Source organism: Zosterops lateralis (genome assembly GCF_965231275.1).
Source record: "Zosterops lateralis genome assembly, chromosome: 6".
In the NCBI taxonomy this organism is placed as follows: Eukaryota; Metazoa; Chordata; class Aves; order Passeriformes; family Zosteropidae; genus Zosterops; species Zosterops lateralis.
The window spans coordinates 49,840,098-49,863,159 of NC_139761.1; the positions used below are offsets into that span (position 1 = coordinate 49,840,098).

General features: G+C 36.1%; 1 protein-coding gene across 9 annotated transcripts in view; it reads left to right on the forward strand.

The window, feature by feature from the left end:
- The window catches only part of SOX6 (SRY-box transcription factor 6), a 384,737-nt gene that overhangs the window by 52,026 nt on the left and 309,649 nt on the right, over window positions 1–23,062 (forward strand). For 8 of the 9 annotated variants that reach the window (XM_083863095.1, XM_083863092.1, XM_083863093.1 and 5 more), the window contains one exon: window positions 18,594–18,664. The gene's annotated coding sequence lies outside the window, so the exon portion shown is untranslated. Of the gene's footprint in view, window positions 1–18,039; window positions 18,665–23,062 lie in introns of those variants that run through there. The other variant, XM_083863084.1, reaches the window with a different exon arrangement.

The window sequence follows — 23,062 nt, forward strand, 5'->3', positions numbered from 1 at the left end:
TCTATTTGGTTATATTCTTTCTGTTTGTGAGGTTTGAGGTTGGGGTCACAATGCACAGAGAATGCCATATATTGTGTTTTTAACAACTTTCTTTGCTTTTTGTCAATACTTTTCTTATCAAAATCTGATTTAGGTTCTGAATTGCATAAATGCTAAGCAGTCTGTAACAGGACTTATGTCTTAGATTGTTAGCAAACAAGCCATTTTCACTCTGCCCTGTGTCTGGTTGCTTAAGGTTAAGACTCCCAAAAAGGCCTCATTTTTACATGGTGAATGGGCAGGCTTTTCTGACACTGCTGTCTGGAAGGTAACTTTGTACCACTGTGGGATTTTTTGAATGCTGAAAAGACCTCTATGTATTTGATTTTTCTTTTATATGCTCACTACAATTTGAAGATAATTCAAGAGGAGAGTGCAGATTGGCATTTTTATTTAGGACAGATAAGCAGGATTAGTTTTTCTGCTTTGAAAAAATAATACTGTTATTTAGTTAAAAAAACACTAGTGGTTTTCATATACTAGAAATATTTCTGTCAGCCATTCATCTAACACGTGTTATTCTCTTCCCAGATCTTTTCCCTGTTGTGTCCTTATTGCAATCATCAAAACCATTTGAAGAGTTTAATTTAGACTGAAATGATTCTCCATAGAATAAACAGAATATCTCACCTGTGAAGGATGATTACATTTTCTAAATTTGTTTAAAAAGGAAGGACCTTCATAATTCACAAGTGTTCTACTTGCAGTTTTTATGTGGCAATATTCACAAGTTCTACTTGCAAGAGAAGTCTTGCATACTTTAAATCCAAAAATAAATTGTTTTTTTGTGTTTGACTACTATCAGCAATTTTATCTTTCATTTTATTGGCACTGAAAGAGTAAGGATCAGTGTTTTGATTTCGGACATCACCTGGCTTGATAGTTGTGGTCTTTTACTGTGAAAATACTTTTTTTCTGATTATTTAAGTCCTTATAATGTGCTGTCTAAATTAAGGAGGTTTCAGATGTCATTCAAATTAGGCATTAAAAGACAGCTGTGGTACAGCTTTAGCTAATGCTAGACAGAAGCAGAGGTGCCTTGTGAAACTATTAACTTGGAGTTCTGGTGCATCTTCCATGTGTGTGGGTAACTCTCATCTGTTTGCATAGGGATGAGGTGACTGACTTTTTGTCTAAGCTTGATTTGGTGAGCAACTCGTTCAGGCATCTCACTGGCACAAGTCACAGTCCGGTGCAATTTAGGGTGGAAAGTCAAATTCTTCACCTGCACATAATTCCAACTCTTCCCAGCAGCAACGCTGGTACAGATTTGCTTTACAAATAAGAGTAGGCTTGCCAGGAGCTGTACAAATGAATTTCCATGGCGTTCCTGGCAGGAACAGGATCAAAGGATGGACTGTGGTGTGTCTCAATGTCTCTTGCAGCCTATACAGCAGCTCTATGGCTTTGCTAGCTACCAAAGCTGCAGGTCCTCAGTGATGGCCTCTCATCAGGGCTGTGGCCCTACCAGCCCTGATACTCTGCCAGACCATCCCCAACGTGTAGCATACACAAACAGCTAATCCATTTATGCAGCAGCATCTGGCTACTCCAGATTTCCACTAAGAACAGGGTCTTTCAATAAGATTTCGATCTCTCCGATTTGTTAAGTACCCTTTGCTCTCTCCTCCATAATTAAACAGATATTTAGATGCTGTATTCCATATATCTGCATCTGTGAAAAGATATATAGAATAGATGTTATCTCTTCCTGAATGTGTGAATTTCCATTCATTTTTTAGGATGAAAACTTTTGCTGTGGGCCTAAAGCAGGCCAAATGTGCTACTATACATTGTTATTTCTTAGGCTTATTACACAACCCAGTTTATTTTTAGTGTCAGTTATATGTTTTTTTTTTTTTTCTCCTTTTATAAGAGGGTACATTTTTCTCTCTTTAAAGCTATGTTAAAATTGCTTGAATTCATTTGATAGTGGTTGATTGTTCCTTATACCTATTACCTAGCTTTAAAGTTCAAGGAATTTGTTCAGTATATTTCCAGCAGCTCACAAGCTATGAAATGTCAACATTTTCAATGCAAAAGCAGCTGCATGTGCTTTTGTTTTTAGAGTTGAACTTGAGACTCTGTTGAACCAGTTTTTGGCACCATCTTTAGAAAAATCAGGGTCATCTCAAGATGGAGTCTTACAAAATTAGTAACCACTTTAAGAGCAGATTCATTTTAAGTACCCTTAAATAGCTGCTGCAGTTTGGTTAAGTTATGTATAATTTGATTTCAGCTTTCTATTCCTTGAAAGACTTGGATATCTTTTCCTTCTGCATATTCAGGATTCCCCATGTCCCCATTTCTCTACATTGTCTTCCACTGTTTCACAGGAACATCTTGTCATATTTGTTCTGTATTAGAAAGAGTATCTGAAAGCCAAAGGGGAATTTTGTATGCAGTAGTCTGGCCAAAAGCATATTTGCATGGCAGGATTTCTGTTAATAAAAAGGAGGGGAAAAAAAGAGAAATCCCCCTTTAGACACCCCCACCTTCACCCCCAAATTTATAGATTCCTGTAGGATTTTAAAAGTGGAAGAAAGGTAAACAGTTATGCTCTCATTTTTCTTGAATATCTCCCAATTCAGGAGTATTCTGTGTGCATCTGGCTAGCTGTGAATGTAAATATATGTGTAGAAACATGTTTTATAATTTGAAGTTATACTGTCTGTTAACTAAAATAATAGCCCCAAAAGCAGTTGGCCTGTCATAGATGATATAGCTCAGCTTTTATATCTGCTGTTCATCAAAAGAACCAATGAAAATTTCATTCTAACTGGCAGCCAAGTAGCTAGAAAAATAAAGTAAAGACTGCTGATGCCAGACTATGAGCAACACAATAATTTGCTAAGACTAATATGCCTGGCTGTAACCTGATCATATATGGATCAATTGATGATATTTTAAATTAATTTGTCATGTGACTGACTTACAGTTCTAAATTCCAGAAAAATATCACCACTGAGTTTGGTGAAAAATAGCATTGTTTGTTCAGTACAGACATTTTTCAGCCAGACAGTGATGAAAGTGCTTGCTAATAAGAGGAAGTTGAGAAACACATATTAGAATAGAATAAACATATTTTTTGCTGGCAAACTTGTGCACTTTTAAATTATTTTTTTTTATGGCTAAAAAAAGGTGTTATTTTGTCCTACAATATTTTGTATTGTAATTAATTATTGGGAGGAACAAGGACAAGGAGGAACTTGCTTTCAGAATTAAACAGTGTGGAATAATTTTTGACCAGACCCTGAAAAAAATTGATCCTTGCTGGTTATACTGTTAAGGATTTATTTCCTTATCCTTCGTTTCTTTTTTCCTCCTTCCCTGTTCCTTGCCATTAAATGGCAGGATTGTTTTAATTGTTTAAAGGAGAGGGGATTGTGGATGCTGCTGGAGTGTCGGCTTCTCTACCTAAGCCTTGCTGGCTTATAGAGCTTTTCCAGTTCATTGGTTCAAGTGCAAGCATCGAATGGTTCATATACAGCTCTAATTCCAACTTACTTGTCAGTTATTTCTTGAATGGCCCAATTTTACATGTGATTAGTTTTTAATTCTTAAACCACAACATAAACTGTGTGCATTACATTCCTATAAAAGCCTGTTAATACGTAGGAGATGATTAACTGGAAATGCAAGTTGTGTTTTTCCCGGTACATCAGTGAGCAACCACTGTGGCTTCTGTGGGGACTCCTGGTTTGCAGCTGAAGGCAGAATTCATCCCAAAGTGGAAAAAAAAAAAAAAAAAAAAAAAAAAAAAGAAAAAAGAAAAAAAAGTGATGCAGATTTTTAGGATGTGACAAGAATAACATTACAAGATAGATAACTATAGCAAGGCATAACAAGAAAACTGTGTTTCTGTGAAAAGCAGACTGCAGTTATTTCTGGTCTGATCCTGGTTTCTGATTCACAGTTTTGAAGGCCAAAACATATAGAAATGAATATATTTGTGCATGGAAAGGACTTGGGAAATCTCTGCTGGTCTTGTTCCTACTTAGGTAGGCAAGAATAGGGCCAGATTAAATATCTTGCTCTGTTTATACCCACCAGCTTCTCAGTTGCATTAGAACATAATTGTAGGAACAACCATGCACTGGGCTCATGATGAGCTCATTTGCTTAGCAAAAAAATGTCCATTTTTTAAAGCTGGAAACTCAGTCTCGATATGTTCAAGGAAATTAGGTCTACTACTATCTCATGTCATTGTTTTTATAGAATTTGCATCAAAAATATGCCAGAATATGTCACTTTTGTGAATGGTAAACTGCTAATTTTATTAGAATGGGTAAAGTAAGAACCTATCAGATGCATAGTTTTTTTTCTTTTAAAGTGAGATGGAGATATTAGGTTGTTTCTTTTTAATGAAGACTCTATATCTAATTACTGTGTATCAAAGCAAATGAGGCCCCACTATTTCTGAGAAATAATAAAACTGAAGTAACACACTGGTGAATCTGCTCTATTGGGTTTGGCCTTTTCTAGATGCTGTGAAATTTAAACCAAAATATTAATTCCACTGGCCTGAAAGCACCAGCATCTTTCCCCTGCAGAGTTTTTCTGATGTTGTAGCAGTTGTTCGAGATTCAAAGGTGTAAGTTGAATTATTTCTCTCTCAATTATTATGCATTTTGATTGGATTGATCCTTTTGGGGTTGGTGTATTGTTATCACCACAGTGTGATTGTTACATGTCACTGTGATGAAAAAGTCAGAATAACAGGGACACCCCATAATGCTTTTGTAAGGTAGCAGTAATCTGATTAGCCTTCCTGGAAGTAAATACTTTTGATCTTTTCACATGTTGGTAGAGACTTAAGAAAGTCATGCTGGCACTCAAAAAATACAGGCCTGTGACTTGATGGCAATTTGCTATTTGTTACAATATTATTGACTGTGATAAAATTAAAAGGGGAAAAAAAGCTGTGAGAAATAAATAAGCTCTATTTGTTTTTTTAAATCTCTGATGTTAGGAAATCTGCTCTGAGATCCTGTATAAAAATAAGGATGTAATATGCAGTTTGTTTTTGCCAAGAGGGAGATATAGACTCTTTGGAGTGTCACCCAATGAGGATGACACTCTATGTAGTCAAATGTTTATTTACTTGCTCATATATTACATTTTGCTGTCTGATGGCTTGTCTAATAAGGATGAATGTGATTGTGATGCCTCAGATTGCCTTGTGCACCCATAGATCTCTTCACCAAATTGACTGTTTCTAATTTCTCACTTAAATCTTGTGCAGATATATTTCTGTGTGATTACATATTTTATACATCTCTTTTTTTTGCATTTTGCTATGGTAATTTCATGAAACTTGTTCTTTCAGAATGCTGTTTTGTTGTGGGACTTTCCTCTCAATGTTACTTGCAATAATAGCTTCTTTAATTTCAATATAAATTTCTTATGCAATTTTCTTACTACTTTTTTTCCGTAATTTTTTTTCAATTCTCTGTGTGTACAGTTATTCATTCTTTTATCCTCTTACCTGTCAATTATCCACTTTTTATCTGTTATTTCTATTTCTTTAGCTTCCTAATTTATACGTGTGAAAAACTTTGAGTGCAAATCCGTGTTCTGGCAGGACCATTGGATTTGAAATCCTGCGTTTTCTAGTATATATATTTTTCTGGTTTCCATGCCATATGCAGTGCAACACTTATTTGTTTGCTCTGGAACTTGTAGTTGGCATTTGGGATGTATTTCTACGTTGCACTATTTAAAAATGTATATTTGCTTGGGTTTTTTCATATATTTTCACTACTTGGGGAACAGTTGACCCATTTTGATGCCAACCAGGTTAATAATTTGTATGCTCAATAAACAGAAGTCTTTGAGAGAAGCATTTATTTTCACCAGGGATAATATATAAAGTAAATTCCTTAGAGTATATGTTCCAATAGATTTGCATCATTTTGTGTTCTTGCTTATGGGATGATTGTGAGTGAGAGACATTAAATGTAGACCCATTCTCAGAATTACTGAGACTATCTGAAATGTTTAGATTTGAGAATCACTTCAATATTGAGCTCTCTGATTTTTGCTTTTCATGCTATTGCTGCTGTCCGGAGAAAGCTGAGAATAACATCATTACTGCATAGAAAATTTCAGCTTCTGATACAAATTTTTCTGGCAGGGATGACTAAAATGAGTCAATTAAAGGCAATCTGCAGAAGACTCTTATTAATGCTTTTGGAAGTGTGTTCCATGTTCTCATCATGTTTTCTTTCTTGTAGAAAATCTTGGAAACTTAGAGCCAAAAGAGAAGCCTAGTATCATTCAAGATTAGTCCACATTCCCTAGTTCTCCTTTGGTTTTTCAGGCTTTCCTACATTTAGAGCTGTGCTCATACTATTGCAGAATGTGCAGACACTGAAAAAAAAATATGGTAGAAAAGTCTAATGTGAAATATTCTTGATAGTGTTCTTCAGAAGCCTTTGGCTCCTTTTACTTCTAATAATTTGATTTCTGGTGGATCATTAGTTTGATTTCAGAGCCAAGAAAGCGATTTTTAAACTTTACCAATTTGGAAATCTGTTCAATTTACCCCTAATAGCCTAGATAATGCTTTGAATAATCAACATATAGAGGTAATGCAGAGAAATTAGTTTGGTAAGAGGTATCTTGTTTGTGAAGGTGAGGACATCAGCCAAAGGTGAAGACATTCCTTCTTTCCACCCTGGTGGAACTTCCTAGGATAGAAGTCAGAATCTGGTGTGTTGAAATTTCCTTTTGAGGCCGTGCTTTGGCAAGATGCTGCCTTGTTGCTTATAAAATGACTAAAGTGTCTACCAAATGCAAGTGCCAAGTCAAAATATGTTCTGTATTTTGGTAATTGTGCAGAAAGAGCACCAGATGGTTCTGATGATGAAGCGCTTTGGGTGGGATCATCAAGTTTTAATGGATGGCAAACTCCAAAAGCTTAATTATCAACCTCTCTAGCAGCATACTTTTTATTGGAGTGGACAAGTTATTTTCAGAGACAGAAAAGAAATAACTCTATATTTCTTTGCATGTAGCTGAATAAAACCCACTTAGCTTCTCTGTAGGAGTATCTGAAGCTCAGAATACTTGGGCCTAATAGAGAGGGTGCCAAGTTATGTTTCCAGAGTGGAAAAACTATGTTATGAATAATACTGTTTTTGTTTGAATAGTTTGATATTTTCCCAGCATGCCCACTCTTCATGGTGTGCTGCGAATGTGTAATTCTCCTACAATATCAATATATCCTACATTTTGGGTTCAGGTGTATAGCAGTGTTGTTTATTTTCCACATCTAGTCTGAAATGGCTCAAGAGTGGTCTGTTCTTTTAGAAAATTTTCCTATTGGTGGAATTTGGACAGGCCACATTTAGAGCAAAGAAACGAAAAGATTAAACAGCAGATCACATAGCACACTTTTTAACTCCTGCAATGTTGCTTGATTTCATAAAGTGAGTCCATTCAAACTGAAAGTGTTGATTGATTTGTTTCTGTAGTGTTAAAATTTGGCTTTTAATTTTAATACCTTCCATTCAAGGCTGGTAACAGCATAGCAGAAACTTGTGTGCTGTAATCACAGAGGTCTTTGTATGTATTTGAATGAAATGTTCTGCATGTGGGTTGGTTTTTTTTTAATTTATTTATTTAATTTAATTTTGTTTTTTAAATTTGTTTATGTTTGCTAAACCCTAGTGACGGTAGCATTTGCTCCCAGTTTTTACACAGGAATACTATTACCCTTGCCTGAAACTCTGGTTGTTACTGTCACTGAAATAATGGAAAGTTTCACCATTGACTGCAGTGTGATTAGAGGGGCAGCTTGTTGAAATACATCTCGGATGAGGCATATTTGAGCTAATGAGGCCAAGTGCAGCCATCACTCGCCCCATGCAAGTACTTTGGCTTCTGTAGGATCAGGCTGGATCTTTGAAGTGCTGTAAAATTTCAATTCACTAGAATGTGAGAATCCTGCAACTGATGTTGCCACATAACAGCAAGTAAAACCAGAAGGGTCTAACTGGTTGTGCTTTCAGACCATTTTATTTTGTCTGCAGGAGTCAGGTTTTAAAAATTGTTGGGACTTGCTACAGAGCACAGCTGCTTCTCCATGTAGGGAGAGATATCAATAGAGTATCACATATGATTGATGGGAGACTCTCTTGTTGGCATTGAGCCACCTTGCAAATTTTTTTATATAATTGTCTGTTAATTTTTGTACGTGCACTTGAGCAACTTGTGGGGAGTTCATCTCAGAACCAGAGTCAGCATGGTTACACAGAGGATTCATCTGACTTTTGAAAGCGATGTAATTTTTTTAAACTTAAAACGGTTAAAATATTTTAATTTTTTTTTTTACTGAGTTTTGCAAAGCTCTTCGTGGCTTAGACTGGGATTCTGCTGTTTCTGATCTCATTAAGCAGAATCTTATCCTCTGATTTTCAAAGAGCTGACTTGTTATTTCACCTACTATAGGCACCAGAATTAGAAATATGTGTTCCTAGATCTTCAAATTATGACTTGGAAGTTCCACAAACTTTATGTTGGCACTCTGTGCAGAGGAAAATGTCATCCAACTCTACTATTTCCAAATATTTATTTTCTTGTAAGGTACTTTAAAATTTCTTTAGGAAGTTTTAAATAGGTGCAAAATACATTCTTGTGGTGATTAACAATAGTAATTTCTGACTTTGCAGTGAATTGCCAGGTAATTATAGTTCAGTCAAGTTCTAAAACTTTCTAAGAGGTTCATTACCTCTTTGGGATGAAAGAATAAAGGGCTAAATCCCTGATCCATTAAATTATTTGTTGTTCTGTGATAAAAAAATTACAGGAGGTTTTAACCCTGTGTCCCCAAAATAGCCACGCTTCCCTGAGAATTTAGAGAAATTTTTGCTGTATTTCTTTTCAATAGGGTTTGCTATATTTCTTTGAAGGACCATATTTATTCACACTGAATAGTGTGTCTGCTGATATTTTGAAAATTCCTGTCCTCTGAGAACTGTGGACTTTTCAGTCTCTCTGTGGCAATTTACACATCAATGAGAATAATGGGATTTTGGACATAACCTGACCTACAGGATCACCCTGATGCCCTTAGTTGGAAAGAAAGTGGATTAAGTTATTTGGAATCAAGTAGCAGACAGCAATAAAATAACTGAAAGTGTAAGTGTGACCATTGGAACTCCAATTAGCACATTACAGTTTCTTTAATGAAGATAAAGGAGAATAATAAAAGTCAGAGGGCTTTTCTAAGAACATGATCTTGGTTCTTGAAAGCTGAATTTCAACATTTTCTCTTTTCTTGATGTCCCAGAGATTTTTCTATAAGTTTACCTATACATAAGTGGTTAACTTTGCAGTCATTCCTAAGGATTCAAATGCCAGCAAAACAGGGCAGGGTCACCTGGAAAGAGGGAAATTTCTAGCTCAAAGAAGCAAAGTGTGTCAAGACAAAGTAAAATAGAGGAATTGGAAAATTTTACAATAATAATAAAGAATGAAAAAGAAGACAACCTACATACTTGATGGGTGCCAGGGAGTTGTTACAACTTGTGCTCTAATGATTTCTGATGAATGTTGCTCTAATGTTCACTCTGGTGTTTGTTAAAAAGAAAATGGATAAAACACCACCCTAAAATTCCACAGCAGGATCTGCTTCATATTGCACAAGACAGAAACACATTTGAAGTACTTCCTATAGAACTTTCTTTTTAGAGAAATGTAAGTTGTTCTCTGTATATTTTTCTTTTCTCCCTTCCTTTCTTTTGTTTAGTTAAAGCAGTGATAAGATCTTGTAATGAGACATGTCAGGCTGATGAGTTAATTTGGTGAAACTTTAAGGTTTGCCAACTTCTTGAGTGTGAATTCTTTTTTTTAAAAAATCTTTTTTTTTTTTTTTTTTTTTAGTAAGATTAGTATTCCACTTATATTTTTGAAATATCACATGCAAAGCACCTAGTAACCACCCCTCTAGCCATCATTGCTTTTCATTGCTGCCTGTCAGTATCTTGCTGAGGGCAGGTGCAGATTGCCTGGGGCTCAGAGATGTCAAGCAATGCTGGCAAATGCCTGGAGATATGGTTTTATATGACTATCTAGAGAGATTGTGACTATCTAAATAATTTTCAACACATGAGAAACTCAACCCTTCCTCCAAACTTTCCTTTAAAGTCGTGGCTTGGGACATTCTGTCCTAAAGTCCAGGATAACTCTGACTCTGTGTTTACTAATATGTGGTTCCTATTAACAGTACAAAAACCAGGCTATGAACAAAAACATGATCTTTTTGGACTGATAGAAAGTAGGGCTTTAGCATTTTAATCTCTTTGACTTTAATACCCAAGACTGTGCTTAAAATAAATGGGAGTAAGGGGTCATCATATCATTTTTTTGATGGGCAGTGTTGCCTGCAAGAATTTCTGTCTGTGGTGAACATATTTCTGTTCTGGCTTCAAAATATCTTGCAGAGGTGAATTTTGCAGAAAAATAGGAAATCCAAATCTTTAGGTGATAGACAATAAGTATTTGTCAAAATCTCAATTCAGATTTTGACAGAGATGTCATAAGGGAAAAATCCAAAGAAACTAGGGCTACATCTGGTAAAGTCTCCAAAGGGTGAAATCTTATCAAACTGATAGTTTTACCATTGAAGCCAAATTTCTGTTTCAGGGTGTACTCTTTCCTTAATTAACACAATTTTTTCTTGCCTTTTTAACTAATGAACTAGTCATCCTTTAGGAGTCAGGGAAAGGAGGACAAAAGGTTTTTATTTTGACGGCTTGATGAGATAATGTGATTTATATTTTTTTTGTGTGTGATCTATTTGTTCATTAGGTGAGAGTAAATTATCTTTGGGACTGATAATTGTAGATAATCACAAATAGAAAAGTCCTTTGGGCAGAATACAAAGCAATAGCCTTGCTGGGCCACTCTGTGCCACATACTTGAGAACAGTTTTCCCTCAGAGGATGCACATGTAAGGTAGGATTCTAACTGAATGGATCCTTGAAGAAAGAAATTTCATTTACTTATTTTTCTAAAATGAAATGAAAATTAGAGCACCTGGACTTCCTTTTCTCTGATTATAATGTCAGGATAAATGAACTTCAAAAATGGGAGCTGGGAGGGGAAGTTAGTGTACGACTAACTAAAAAAAAAGGATTTTAGCTATAATTATTATGTTTCAGGGTTTCAGGGAAAGAAAACTGAAATCTGTAGTAAGAGGGTTTTGTCCCTCAGGGAATCCAGGGAAGTAGACCTGAAGGCAGACATTCTTAAGGCCTTCTAATTGATTTTTATGTCCTACTTAACTAGCTTTGAAAAATCTTATCCTCAGTTACATGAGACTCTCCAATAGAGAACCCCAATACTTTGTCTAGATTAATATTCATTCCAATGGGAAAAATGGCACGGTTATATTGTAATGTTACAAAATAGATGTATCAGAAAAATTGTTAGTTTGTGTGCAGCTGACTTATCTCCTTTTCCCTTTTTATATTCTGTTTTCGTCCTTTTCTCTTTTTTAAAAATTTAATCAAAACCAGAAATATCTTTTTTGTTTTGTTTTGTTTTGTTTTGTTTAAGTGCACCACAGTCAGGGCAGGTTGAATCTCTGATTGTCAGGGAACCATCAAATCCATGTGCTATATGGGATAACTATGCTGGAATTTTAAATATGGTGATGTGTTCCCACACACTAGTATTATTGTTGATATCTCTAAAATATCAGCTAAACATTTCAGCTATCTTACCATTTTTAACTCTTGGAAATAGTGGTAAAACCAGGCTTTCAGAATTACCCCTCCATATCTCTCTCTCTATATATATAGATATAATAAATCTTTGCTCAAGGGCTTTAGTTTCCTGTTACTATTCCAAGCCTTGTCTATGCATATGTAGGTGTTACACTATAAAAAAATTGTACCAAGGAGTTTGCATCTGGTAAATGTAGCACAAGTGCAGTTGAGTAGGTGTTTAAGTCAAAGTGCAGTGAAAGAACCCGATGAAGATGTATCCTAAACCCTTTCTGTGGCCTGAGTGTGACAGCATCAGCATTGAAGGATGTTAAGTGACTAAAAGCCTCCAAAGTTATTGGGGTTTCAGCTCTACATGATCTCAACTCTTCATAGTTCTTGGTGCTTTGTCAGGCAAGGAAAACAGAGTTACGGAATTTGTTTTTATTTTTCTTGTCAGAAAGATCTTTTCTTTTTGCTCAGAAGAGGTCATTGGTTATATATAAAATAGAGGCAATAGATATAAAAAATGGAGGATAAATAGATTAATATAAACAGTTGATTTGCATCACAAGCCAATGCAATTCCATTCTGTTGTGTAGCTGAATTTCAACTTAGTGCAATCCAGAGCTCATGAAACTCATTAAAGAGACTTAGCTGCATGGTGAACTACAATTTGAATAATATTTTAGACTTTTTATACTGTTGTTTTCAGTCATATGACTGAGCTGAAAGAGCATACCCTCTTTTAAACATAGTAGGCCAATTCTTCAGCAAAATTATTTTAAACATTGGTCTACATATGAAAGAGAAGGGAACCTGACACATTATGTATTCGAAAGATGAAGGGAGCCAAAAACTACTGAAAGTATTGTTAATTTTAGTACAATTTGGCAAGGAAAGTTACATCCAAGTGGTAAGCTAACAGCTCCTGGCATGTGTATTGTTGCATAAAGATAGTATTATATAATGAACAAAAATGTTATTATTTTGTGTTGAAGTTGCATCCAGAGAACCCTTATGAGACTGTATTACAGTCGTGCCAGGAGACCCTGCTATTGTTGAAAGTCTCTGTACACTCGCAGAGATTCAAAAACTATCATTCTACATGGTGAGAGTGGGTTTGAAGCCCAGAGAGAGAGAAGAGAAAAAAAAAAAAGCCAAATATTATAGTGCAGGTCAATGCCAAAACTGCCCTTCCAGTCTGAGTGTGGTTGATTTCCATGGGGGCGTGACAAAAGTGAGTCTCTGCAGAGTGACTCTGGGTGTCACTTCCAAGCCACATCCTCTGCAGCCCACAGCTTGTCCAGGAGTAGAGAGTAACTCTGGAAGTGCAGTTTGGATTAGCTGTAAAGCTCTCTCTGTGCTTGTTACATCCTTCTACCAGCAAGGGTACTGCAAGAGTTTCTTACATTTGGAATCCCGGCCATACTCCTTGGGGCTTGTAATGCTTAACTTTTCATTCAGGGCTTAATTTACCTTGTAGTGCCTTCAGCACGTGGGTCTGCACATGTAAATGCTACAGCAAGAGGCCTGTTGTGAAAGCTTTCTCTGTTTTCTTTAGTCCAGTTGTATTGATGAGGAACGCCCCAGTCCGTGGCTGTGAAAACGCCGTGCGGCTCACCAGAAGTTCAGAGGTGGTTTCTGTGTCCCAGCACACCGTGTGAGTGGCAGTGGGCTGATGCAGGAACTCCAGGGAAACTTGAGTCCCTTGATGTGGGAGCAGGGAGGCAGCAGCTTTTACCACCTTTCCCCGGGCAACAGAGGAGGCTTTTGCTGTCTGCAGCCGATGAGTTATAACTGGAGTTCCTCCTCTCCCTTCAGCGTTCCAAGCAGCGTGGTGTATGTCTTGTGGTTCTTATCTGCTCGAAAGTATGCACACAGAGCTTATCAGATCTGGAATGCCAGCACCCTGCCTCTTATATGAAAGAATAAATGCATATTTAGGTATTTCTTTAATCAGCACAGTGAATTAGATGTTTTTGGTGTTTTCAAGTGTAATTTTAGTGGTAGATGTAATAATACATTTAAATTAGTTGTTGGAGATATACAGTAATTTTTTTCAGGAAAATCTTTCTTAGACTTCAGCTGATGCCAGGCTATGAAGTGATACTAAATATATATTGTATATTCTATGTTCACATCTTGTAATGATTGGATGCTTTATAGATCTGCAAGCTGGCAGCAGAGAAACCTTCCCAAAGATAGTTACACAATAACGCAATTATTTGTTAGAGAAGAGATGATAAGGATCTTTTATAGCCAGTTATATAATGTAACACTGCCAGGTAATGTGCCACTACCGAGTGACACCCTTGTGGGAAAGACAGGGAACCACTGTCTGCGGAATTTGGCAAAAGTGGTGATGTTTATGGGTTCCTTTTTTTAAGAGACAGTTTACAGAAACGCCATCATTGTATGAGTTTGTTGACATGTTTTTTGTAGGCAGATGTGAGGTTGCTGTAATCTGTAAGTCACATAGTTTATGTGAGTGCTAACCAGAGCTAAACTGGATTAGAGTGGGTTTGTGGCCAGTCATCTCCAAGTGTAGGCAGAGTGGGCTCATGTCTCTCTGCAAATCTGTGGACATGCAGCCTATTTTAGGTACTTCTTTTGAGCCTCCTTTCTGTAATAACGGCATCACGGCTTCTGGGGTGTAGAATTGTGAAGCACCTCTGCTACAGAGGGAAGAAATACTAGCTCCTTTTTGTGTATAAGGAACTAAGAAGCACAAAGCAACTTCTGCTGAAGGTTGAGCAGAAAATCTGCAATCAAAGCAGCAACTGAGTAGAGAGCTTTGGAGACAAATTTTTATACTCTATGAGCTGTGGTGTGGTTCTTACCTCACTGTGATGCAATGTGTGTTTTAAAATGACCACTTGTGGAACAGGTGGTGTGCTCTGAGTCCTTCTTTGATGGACCACTTGACTGCAATCTCTGTTAGGGAGTACAAAAACCCAAATGAAGTTCATTGCAGAGGGACTATTTTAAAATGAAAAGTGATAGGGAAACAATGTTGTAGTTTCTTTGGTTTGGTTGGATTTTTTTTTTTGTTTATTAGTTTGGGGATTTTTTTTTTTTTTTTGGCTATACATACAGTCAAGAAGAGTAAAGATTTAAAGAAATAAGCCAGCAAAGGCAGTAAAATACAATCTTTGAATGATGGAACAGAAGTGAAACAAAGAGAAGCTAGCAGGAATTTGCTCATAGTGGTTAATTACTGTGTTTGCTTTCCTGTTTCATTGTGATCACATATGAAGAATATTCTGTAAGTAAAACATTTTTCATTGAACCATCTTGAAAAAGTGTCCTTTACCTGAATTAAGGAAGATTTTTAGAAATCCAGTTTAGAGGTTTTCATTACAATCAGCCTACTGCCTCCTTCATTTTTGTAATTGTGTCTAGACACAGGTCATTAATGATACTTTAATTGTGAAATATTACACATTTAAGGGTGTGAAATTGCTATGTGATTCAGGCCCTAAATGTGTAGTTCCATTTCTGTATTATTCCTTTTTCTCATTTCACATCATGCTATAATTCTGAAAATAGTTTTTTAACAGTTTTTAAATGATACATATTTTAGTCCCAGCAGCCCACAATGATAGGCCACATTCTCAAATGATATAACATGATGCCATGCTTTTTACTAAATGACTGCTTCCATTTTTTGCTTCCAGGCTTCCTTCATGCTCACTGGTGACTGCGCACAGAAAATACAGGATACCTGTAGAGGCTCTGTCTTAGAGAAGAATCAGAATATTTTAATTAAGGATTATTTAAAAATAGTAATTTTTTTTTCTGCTTTCCAAAACTGATGATTTTTTTTTCTGAAGACTGAGACCTATGGAAATTATTAACACCTGACTGGGTGAAAAGAGGACTATTTTATAACTGATATTTGGTTTTTATGGAATTTTCTTTGGTTCATAACTCATGGGGTACACAGGGTCCTACTGTCATTTAGTGATGTTCATAATCCATTTTATGCCTAGTGTTGTCAAAATGTGCTTGCAAGACAAGCCAATGCTTAGCTTTTTTGAAAATTGAGTTAATTTGAAAGATTCTGTTAGATTGTTGGATGGCTGTGAATTATTCTTAGTCAGGTCACTGAGAAGTGGTTACCTTTACTCACTCTTTAGCAAAGGTGCCTGAAATCAGAGCGTAAATTGCTCTTACAGCTTTATTTCCCCCCTTTCATACTGACATTGGGAGAGCAAATCTTTAATAAAGATCGTAGCAATCTTCTAAACATGCAGAAATTGCAGGAATTCAGAATGTTCTGAAAGCAATTCAACTGCAAAATATCTCAGTGAAATTTCTGGTGGGATTTGTACCAATTAATACTACAGAATACTTTGAAGACAATTTTGTCCTTGTATATGTTTATGCAACAGCTCTTCTTCACCTGTGTGGTCACCTGGAGTTCAACTCGAGACACCTAAAGTGAAAATGTAAATGGTTTGAGATAATAGAATAATTTTTAATTAATGTTGTGATGTTTTGATGATTTGATGGACAGAAAGTTTTTTACATGGATAAGAAAATAGGGTTTATTTTCAGTTTGGGAAAAAGTACTTAAACATCTAAAAATAATAAAAGTGATGGAGGCTATAGAATATAGGAATACAGGTGTAAGAGAAGAAAAAGTAGTTAGCAACTGCTTCTTCTAGTTAAGTCATGTGTTTTACTTTTATGTGTCTGTGTGTTAGCTATGTTGTCTTTCTTTTGAGAAGAGAACTGTGCAAGGTAAAATGAGTCCAGGCAGTAAGAAAAAGGTATTTTCTTCCATGTAAACCCTAGGTACCTCGTACTTGAAGTGTCACTGTGAATAACTGTTTCTGGTAGATTAGCCTGTTTTCAGCATTTTCTTTACACTCTGCTTGTGTTGAGAGACTATGGGTGTTACTGAACCTTTCCTTGATTGCACTATTTTATTAAATTTGCTAAGGGAAAGCAGTTGAAGGAAAAGTCAGTTTGGTACAGTCTGCTAAGTGCAACAGACACCTCAGCTCCGACAATTCTGTTTTGAAGAGACCAGGGTCTTCAGGGTTGGGCTTTTTTCCCCCCACCCTGCCCAGCTCCATAATGGATAAGCCTGGAGCTGATTCACAGTTCTGAGGCGTTATCTGAGCAACAAGCCTGGATCACTGGCTACACTTAGCCCTGTTCTGCCTTCTCCCTCACTTGCACTGTTGCTGTAAGGATTAAGGCTTCCCATACATAGTGGTCTGCAGGATTTTTTACCAAACTGAACTTTTTCCCTGGTAGATTACCAGAGTGCTAAAGCTAAGTTTGAAATTTTGTATGTTTAACCTTTCCCCCTAATTGCTTGCCCAGAATAAAGGTTTGGTGCTTTGTTCCCAAATTCTCAACATGAGGTGGTGTGCATTAAAGTGTATTTATACTTTCAGATTAATTAACTGTGACCTTATGAACCACTGTCCTTGTTTAATTGGTGGCTCCAAAGCACACTAATGGCATAAATCAGCTGATAATGAGATTCAGACTTGCTTTTAAAATATATAATAACAACACTGCATTGATAGAGCAAATGAGATTTGTTGACTCTCTGTTGGTATTACAGGAGAGAAGACACAATTAAATGTGTACTTTCGGGATGGGGGAGGGCTTGGTTGGAATGAATAATATGCACTTCAGGGTGGGTGTATGAAATAAGGAGGATATTCTGCATCAAGATAAGTTTGGTATTCTCTCCTTGTCTCTAGGCACTGTGCAGTACTGGCTGGTGCACTTTAGGATACAGAAATGTTGTGGGAAGGTGTTTCTTAAAGATTACTGGGGGCTAACAAAAATGACAATTTCATCTTTAAATATAGTTACATGTTTTTAAACTGAGCTTACACCCACTGTTTTATGAACTGCAAATTAATCAGATAGCTCTCAGAGAACAAAAAGGTTTTGACCTAAACTAGTTGCCCAGGCTCCATTACTATTTTCAGTTTTATGTTACCCATATCCATCCTCACATTTTGGAAAGAAAACAAGGGCTGTGCAACAAAGTTTCTTTGTTTTCCTAAGAACTAAAAATGTGCTGTATGTAGACCAAACAATAAAAATAAACTACTGAACTACCTTCTAATGCATGGGGGTTCTGGAGAGAGGAAACCATGGATATTTAGAGGCATAAAGTGAGTCATTGTGCTAGTTAAAGAATTTTATAAGGCAAGCTCTGTGGGTTTGAGTTGCATCTGTTACCTTTCCAACTAGAACTGAGGGGTATGCAGGAAAAAGAATGTTGGATTTAATCATGCCTTATAGTGACTGCATTGTACTTAGGCTAAGCTTCTAACTGGGATCTAGACCATAAGAGAACAAAATCGTTAGTCTTTCTTCTTTGTATAAATTTTGCCTTAGATGGGTTCCAATTAAATGACCTAAACAATAATTTTACACCAGGTAAGCTGGAAAATGCTGTTAACAAACTATTTAAATAATAAAAAAAGTAATAAATGTTCTGTAACACTTGAGAACATAAAAAAAGAAAAATCCCCAAGCCAGAAACCCCCTCACAGCTATTTTCCTTATTAAAAGATAACCATGCTTGCATTTATGACAGTTCTTAGAAGCCATAATGGACCGGGTTGCTATGGTGTGAGATGCAGAACAATGAAATAATTGTTTCTCTTGGTATTGGCTTCCTGGAAACAAATTCTGTGTAAATTACTTGGCTGAAAGCGTGACAACAGTCTTGTGTTCTGTTTTATTTGGTTCATGATTAAAAATCATAACTATTTTATAATACTAAAAAAGTAACATTTATCAGTTCTGGACTTTCTTTTGTTTCAACTCTTTTTTTTTTTTCTTTTATATTTTCAGGTCAGTTTCATGAATTCAAAAGCAACTTACCAGTGATTTCTGGGAGCTGGGGCTAATTTTCTTGTGTATTTGTAAGTATTTATTCTTTTCTCTGTTATGTGCATCTTTTTAATACTTTTTTGACATGGGCAATGGAAGCAATTTTGAAATGTCACTGTTGTATCGGAGTTGTAGCATGTCCTTTAGCAAGAATTTGACATCACTACTTTTAAACTTTTGCTAGATGCTTTTGCTACCAACTTATGCTACAAATACTGAGTTAACAGTAAATATTATTATTTCAAACTTTATTTTGGTTTTTGTAATAATAACAATGATGAGAGAACAGCTTACAGTAACACGTCAATGGTGGCACTTGCTCACGACACCACTGAATCAGGTTTTTGCAATGAAAATAATTTCTGGAAAAGAATTGGGGCTCTGACTCAACAGGACTTTTAGAGGCAATGCTGTGTGGTGTTATTGAGGAAACACTAGGATGACCAGCATCTACTGAGCTAGGAGGACATTTTTATATCCCTTGGAGAAATTTGGCCTTAATGGTTTCAGCAAAACCATGGTCATTGAGGCTACAGCTCAGGAACATGTTGCAGGGTATGTCTGAGTTCAGATACCTCAAATGGGACTACACCTAAGCAGAAATGCTTTGAGAAAGGGAAAGCCAGAGGAGAGGATATGGGAGGAAAATAGTTGTTCATGAAACAGATACAAAGCTTTCAGAATTGCTGTTTTGGATGGTCCTCAGCTTTAGTCAAGTATAATAAGGAAAATCTAATGGGCCCTAGACTTGGCATGAAATAAATTATTGCAATACCTCATGTACGATATAGTATAAATGAAACCAATCTGTTCAGCTTGTTCTCTTAAGTCACAAATATAGTTTATGAATAAATATTTATTCAATCATTTGTGGAAAAAGATGTTCACAAAACTGCATTCATCAGGGGAAAAATATGGCCGGTTCTCCTCTCAATATGGAAATGTGTTCAATTTGTACTAACCCTTCCTCTTTACAAATGTTCATTTTCATATATGGTTTTGCTATTCTATTTGCACTTTCCTTCATTTACAGGTCAGCATTTTTTTTAATGAACATTCTCAGTCAGAGATGAAGAAAACATTACCAAATAAGATAAACAGTTTAAAACCAAGTATTACCATTGAAAAATAGTTCTGAGAAGGCAATATAAAGTGATTACTGAATTGAGAGTGAGGAATTTGCTATATTCTTTCTGGCTTTGCTACTGCTTACTTTTTTTTAAGCAATCAGTTTACTTTCTTCATTTTTCTCTTTTATAAATGGAAAAAGTAATGTATTAATCTATACAAAGAGTAGCTCTTTATACCTCAATATAGAGCACACTTTCAAAGGAAAGCAATGGAATAAATTCAGCTGTAGTTTCATGGTGAAATTTTTGTGTACGAAGCTAATTGGGTGAGAAGTTGTAAGTATTGTTCAGTTCATGTTCATGTAGTATTACAAACATAAAAAGGGCTTTAGTAATTATATTGTGGACTGCTGGTCTGAGTCCTGCTCTTCTCAGCTGACAAAAACAAAGAGCTGCAGCAAACAAAAGTGATGTAAAAAAGTACTTTGGAAATGGTCCTTGTGTTTAGGTCAATCGAGTAAGTATTTAAACTTCCATGAGAGGTATGGACTGTTTTGATCACTCTGGCTGTTGCAGGGAAAGTTGTTAGTACAGCTGAGATGCCCAAGGTATTTGTGGCCATGGGAGCTGGGACGTGGCTCAGCAGCCTGAGCAACAAAGCTGAGAGAGTTGATGGCTGCATGAAATGATGAGCCACAGCCTGGCCTCTGCAACCCAGACCTCAATCACAGTGACATGAATATCTGCAGAAGCCAACGCTGTGCTGACTGTTCTTCTCTGCTTAAACGACTCATTTTAGTGTTTAGCACCATATATCTAGAAACATATGCTAACCTTAAGTTCACATAAACTGAAAATAAAATAAAACGTAGGAGGTACAACTGATGGATTCAGCCCTGTGTTTCCTCACATACTGAGAAAAGCATTGAAGTACAGCTTCTACAGTAATAGAGGTTTGGATCTTCTTAAATCATCTCTGTTGTACCTCTCCAAACTTACAAATATTCTGTACATGGGTTAGGCAGGTGCAGATTCTTACTATTCAGTAACAGGGCTATGTATGATGTTATAAGTGAGACTGATAAAACAGGCTAATAGGACAGGTTGTGACCTGAGGTACCTTTCCATTTAAAGACTTGATTTATGCAAATACTTGTGCACATGAGCTGACCGTGGAAGCTGATTGACTCAGGACTGGGGCCCGAGGCTGAACAAATAGTCCCTAAGCAAGTGAGGAGATGGGAGCTTCAGGGGTTGGAGTGGGAGACAAGAAGTTTGCTTCTATAAGGAGTTTTGAGAATGAACTCTAAGCAGCATTTAAAAAATGCTAATGCAAAGTGTATACCTTTTTCATGTTATGCTATAATATTTGGGCATGATTTTAGAGCATGTTTGTTTGATCTGTACTCCAAAGGGAAGAAGTGCAGATCAGTGCTGGGAAGATTGATCTTTGAAACTGTGCATATTTTTATATGGCAATACAGCAAGATCAGCTAAATGCTGCTATAGGTCTGTAGCAAAGCTATTTCAACCAGGGGCTATAGTAACTTTTTCCTCAAATTTTTGAAAGTTTTGTCATAGATGCATTCTGCTGTAACATGTAATTACTTGGATCATCCGGTTCAGGCAACTTTGGGAATTTTTTGTCATATTTGGCTGGTTTTGTTCAGGGGAAAACAGGATTGATGATTCATACAAAAGTAAATTTCATGGAAAATGTGACATTTGTGCTTTTGTTTTATGCCCACAGAGTAATTGTCCTAACTAAAGGTTACTTTTTTTCAAGAATGTGGTTTTAACATGGTTTAATTTATTTAATTGTTCTTCTCAAGTAGGCTTGTCCAGTAGTAAACTGTAATAGTTATTTAAAGATATAAGTGGCAAAATAAATGTCATCTAATAACACAGCATTTAAACACAATTTTGCTTGTACATTCAGCAATTAGATACATCTTGTTACTAGCAGTTCAGTTTCTGTGTAAACATTTCATTGAGACTTGGCTACAATGTGAAAGCACTGACAGAGTGAGAAAAATAAAACCTGAAATGAGAGGTGTTAAAACCCATGAAACTTCAGTGTCTGGAGCTCTACAGTGAAAAACCTGTGTTGAAAACATGGTGAAAAAATATAATTGTATTTGGGAATAAAATCAAATTTCTTTAAAAATGAACAACGAGATTTTTTTATTTTAAGAAGACTCGAGAACAGAACCAGAAACAATTAGGGAATGCACATGTACACACACATTATGACACAACAAAACTGATTTGTGTATAGGTAATATCTTTTCAAACACTTACTCTAATCAGCATATCAACAGAAATATGTTTTGCTTCAAACACAATATTTAATATTTTTCCCCAATCTTATTTTTAAGGCAACATCTATATATTTTTTGTTGTTGTTTTATTTGGACTGTTTCCATTTACACCATGGAGCATCTGACCAAACAGATTTGTGCTTTGTATTCATACCAGCTTTTTTAAAAGGAGAAAATTATTTAATTGTGAATATTTGTATAACAAAGTCAAAGAAAGAACAGCTTATTTGGAGCAAATGACATATGTCTTTAGTACTGTTACCTTATGGGTTTAATTGATAACATGTGATGTTCTACTGAATTACAGTTAACATATTTGGGAAAATACATGGTCTCTACTTTTCACAAAAAAACCCCCAAAAAACCAAAATAAAAGCTGAACCCAGTTGTCAAAAAGTTGATCTTCATTTTTCTCTTCGCAAGACAGGGCTGTTAATCAGCATTTTGGTCAAGGAGATGTTTGCCAGCTTATCACATACCTCTTTCTATAAAGAGCTGAGTGTTTCAAAGTTCCTATTAAGACAGCAAAGTGATGCCTAACTAGGATCTCTCTTTGCTGCAACAGCCATACCTTTTCTGGCATGTGTGTACTGGAGGTATCAGAGGCTTTTATCCTCTCCTGCCTCCTTTCCTCCTAACATGCTAATGTAAAATAATCTAGTTGAACCATCATTTAACTAGACCCTCAGCAATTTGAAGCTCTGTTTTCCTGGATTTATTTTATAAATGGTGAATATAAAATTGATTTTTGTGGAGCCCTGTCTTACTCTTTTAGTGTAAGGGTTGCAACACACAAATTTTCTAGTAAGAAACAAACTTCCAGTATACGAAGTGTGGTGTAAATAAATAAAAAGAAGACACCTGCCTTGAAGATTTTTTTCTGAGAATAATTTCCTAAATATACTTATTTCAGATGTTCTTAAGAGACAGCAAGTTGAGTAGAAAGAAAAGGGGAGCAGGAAAAGCATTTCTTTATATTCAGCTGGTGCCCAAACACATTTGCCAATGAGGATCTGGTAGATGCATTGTTTGCATCCGT